This window comes from Ictidomys tridecemlineatus, chromosome 4 (assembly GCF_052094955.1).
Source record: "Ictidomys tridecemlineatus isolate mIctTri1 chromosome 4, mIctTri1.hap1, whole genome shotgun sequence".
Taxonomy (NCBI): Eukaryota; Metazoa; Chordata; class Mammalia; order Rodentia; family Sciuridae; genus Ictidomys; species Ictidomys tridecemlineatus.
This window is the reverse complement of record NC_135480.1, coordinates 107,841,787-107,846,147: the sequence shown is the minus strand read 5'-3', so window position 1 is coordinate 107,846,147 and position 4,361 is coordinate 107,841,787. Positions and strand designations below refer to the sequence as shown.

At 36.0% G+C, this 4,361-nt stretch overlaps 1 pseudogene; it reads right to left on the bottom strand.

The window, feature by feature from the left end:
* Positions 1-815: 815 nt before the first annotated feature.
* LOC101961776 (ras-related protein Rab-18-like) lies at positions 816-1,889 on the bottom strand (annotated as a pseudogene).
* Positions 1,890-4,361: the final 2,472 nt, after the last annotated feature.

The window sequence follows — 4,361 nt, the reverse complement described above, 5'->3', positions numbered from 1 at the left end:
CAGAAATAGGTTTTTGAATATCAGTAAGCTATTTATGGAGGTCACAAGATACAGATATTTATACATACTGCACAAGCTACACTGAGGTACCTGGACAAATGCTACCAACATGTATGAAAAAAAGATGGTTTTAAAAGCGGTAAGTACTAAAGTAGTTACAATAAACACACTATTTATGTCCTTCTGAAACCCCAGTGAGGGAAACCTTATTGCCATTATACCAAATGCAATATAACAAAAAGCACTGCACAAAGGATTATGAATCCAAGGTACATACCACAGGATCAAAAATCCAATTAAACAACTGAGCTAATCAATTAAGTAAATTACAAAGTAATACCAAACTTCTTTAATGTATCAGTACTATTTTAGAAGCATCATCAGAACAAATAGAGATTTAATTATTAATTGGCCTGGGCTACATTCTGTACTGAAAATTTTGCTTAGTACTATAGGAGAATCTCAGACATCCTAGAAAAGCTGTGAAATAATGCTCTTTGTTATTCATCAAAGGAAATTTAACAGGTTTAATGATACCTGTATACTTCCCATTGATCTGAAGTTCTTTCTACATACCAAGCAATTCAGTAATTGACAGGAATATTAAGCAGAAAAGAAAAGAAAAAGAGAGAGTAAATCAAAAACAAAAATAAAAACAAAGCAGCAGACCCTGTATTGACAGATGGATATTTTAAAAAATTACCAGATAAATATAAATCATAAAATCAAATGTACTCATAAAGGCACACTTATTTTGTGTTACATACAAAACTGTAGATTGCAAACTGTGCATGCATACCATAACATTTTACCTGGGAAAGCCGATGAGTAGGATTTCTTGCAAATATTTACTGCCATGATACAAAACAATTATGTGCAAATTGCAAGGTGCCTAAAATACCAGTTAGCATTTATATATAGAAAGAGGTCACTATCTGATCAAATATTCAAGAAATGGAATTTCCCAGAGTTTATAACACAGAAAAATAACCACCATGGCTTTTTTCCATGTGTGACAATTTGACTTCTTTATTCTGGTTCTCACTTTTCCATAGTCTAGGCGTCTGAATGATCTTTTCAACAAGTTCTTCAAAGGCTCACTGTACATCATCACAGATTTTTGCAGTTGCCTCTAAATAACATGGAATGCTTTCGTGCAAATTTCAGGCCTTCATTTCTACCAACTTCATGATTTTTCTTATCAATTTTATTTCCAACTAGCATGTTTACTATGTCATTTCTTGTACAGTAAGTTTCCAATTCATTTAACCAATAATCTAATTTAACAAAGGTATCTCTTTTTGTGACATCATAAACTAATATAACACCCTGTGCACCTCTGTAATAGCTGGGAGTTAATGTTCTAAACCTCTCTTGACCAGCAGTATCTCATATTGCAAATTTAGTCTTATTTCCATCCACTGAAATTGTTTTTGAAAGGACACTCACCAAGTCCACTCAAAGTCCAAGGACCACACCATACACCAGAATCTTATGCAAGGGATTTATTGTCGTAGCATGGAGTAAACCAACAAGGAGGGCAGCAACATGTTGGCACTCACAGGCCAGCTTTACAGCCTGCAAGAGGAATTTCACAAGCACTCTTGGGGGTTGCGTCACGGGCTGGGGTGGGGTTGACCTTTAAGCAGGCACACGTTCTTATGGGGAGCTAAGCAGTATCGCCTCAGAATCTCTAGATAAAATGGCTCCAGATCTGATGCTAATATTGATCTGTTGCCGATATTTTTCACCTTAAAGTCAACACCTATTTTTGCTGCAAGTTTTGGATCAAAAGTATTATCTGTGAACCTCAAGGTCAGGCTGGACTTGCCCACCCCATACTCAACAATGATGAGGATCTTCAAAGTGGGCAACATGTCCTGGTCCATCCTGACCCTGCTCTGCTCTGCTCTGAGCCAAGTTGGCCACCCGGGTCCGCCTCTTAACCCTTCACTTGAAAGTTGATTTTTGTATATTGATTTTACATTCAGAAATTTGCTAATTTTTATTTATTAATTCTGATTGTTACTAAAATTGACCAAAAAGGAAATAAAAATTATTACTATTGTTATTATTATTAATTTTTTTGTATGTCAGTATATACATTCATTTTGAGGTAGGAGTTTAGGAACCTCAAGACAATGAGGCAGGATATAAGAGAAAAAACCAGCTGGAGTACAAGACAGAGGGATGAGTCATCATGTCCCTGTTTACAATAAATTTTATTTCCATGACAACTCCCACCTCTGAGAGCTTATTGCCTTGGCAACTCCCTCCACTGGCTCTGTATTCCAATTAGATGAAAATTTCTTCCAATGGTAACAAATGGAACGAGGTCTTCAATCAGGTCTGTGTGGAGAGGACTGAAGCACAGCTCAGCACATAGGTCAATACTCCTTTAGATATTAGGGACCTTGAGCTACCTTGGGTCCACTCTCCTTTACCTAGTGTTACTTTCACTTTCACTTTCAATAAATCTGTGCTCTGTCTGTTACTTCTGTTTGTCTTCTTTAATTCTTTATTGAGTCTTCAAAAAGCTGGACTCCAACTGGACACCTCACCAGTATCAATGTCATATGCAAATAAAGACAGATTTGATTATTTCTTAATTATATTTCTTTGTTTTATTTCTTCTTTTATTTCCCTCATTGCACTGTCAAAGACCTTGAAATAATTATAAATAGTGCTCTCCCTGTATTTTTATTTTTATATTTTGTACTGGGAATTGAACTCAAAGGATGCTTTACCATCGAGTTACTTTCCCAGCTCACTAAGTTGCTGAGGGTCTTACTAAGTTGCCAAGGCTGGCCTCGAACTTGCAATTCTGCCTCAAACTTCTGAGTTGCTGAGATTATGTGGTGTTCCACTGCACCTGGCCCCCTGTCTTGTTTTTGAAGGTAAATGCATTTAGGCTTTCACTGTTGAATATGGGGTCTGCTACAGCTTTTTTTTTTTTTTTTTAAATTTTGTTTTGCAGATAGTGATCAGATTATGGGTGGATAATTAAGAATATTTATTTAAAAATATTTTTTTCCTTTGAGAATATATTGATACCACTTGTGGTTAAGAGGTTGGGTTTGACCGCTCCTGATGTACCTCGAACACTGGGAGTCTATTTGGTAGGAAAGTAGATTTTATTCAACACGAGCTATGAAGGAAGATAGAGGAAACATTTTGTTTTAAATCACATCTTCAGAAAACTCAAGGACTGGGAAAGCTTTTGTAAAAGAAGAGAATGAAGAGTGGGACCAAAAGCAGGAAGTAGGTAGTTTTAGCTAGGCAGGGTTAGGGAACACGTCAATGGCACCTGGCTGATCAAGGGGTAGTTTCTGTTCTCTGTGTGAGGAAATGTAGAAGTTAAAACATTTGGAGCTTTAATTCTTATATCAGGAAGTTGCCCTTATTTCAGGAGTCTGTTTCAATATGTACAATGGTTACAAAAAAACCAAACAGTTAAAAGAAAAGTATATGGAAATATAAGCTTTTGTTCTCTCATGCTCATGTTCTTCCTCTGAGATGTAATTATTCCCAGAAATAGCATCGGCATACACGAACATACCTCTATCTCTGTTTCTATTTATTTGTACATCTGTATATTTATATTTCTAGAGACCCTTATATGTATTAAAATTTTATAAAAATAAATTAAGGGTTGAGTCTTCCAAAAGAAATGGTTTAAAGAGGAGGGAACACAGGGCATTGCTGGATGAGAAGAGGAATCAAACACGAAAGGCATGGGAGAGGGTCTGACAGGCAGGAAGAGGGAAGAGGAGGCAATACAGCAAACCCAAAGTGATTTTAGCCCTGGTATTGTTTCTGAGTTCTCCTTTTTTTCTGTCTCCACTGCATGGTTTGTCTATATCTGGTTACTATTTTATGTTGGGAGAAGAGCCATTGAATATGAAGGTGCCAAAGTGGTAAACATTTTTCTTTTTCACTAGAACACAAATTTTCTTGTGATTTTAACCATAAACACAGTTCAGAATTATCTCAAATGTTACATGGATGTCATCAATATTACAAAAAAAAGAAGAAAAAGTGACAGGAAACAGTGAAGGTCAAATATGCATTCAAGGGAGAATGTGGGCTATCTCTAGAGGGACAGACAGCCTGGCAAACATTTTCAATTCAATGAATTTACACACTAAGTTGTTTATCTATTTATCTTAAAAAAGCATTGTTTTAATCTCCAGGAGATAAAATGCTTGGAGGTTAGCACTCTCATCCTCAAAACAAGTAAAAACTAAAGAAACTGAAAAACAAAATCTCTTCTTAGATCTGTTAGAAAATTGAGGTCATGTGACAATCTGACCCCTTAAAAACTGGAGAGGTGAGAAAAGAATTGTAATTTGCCTGGAGCA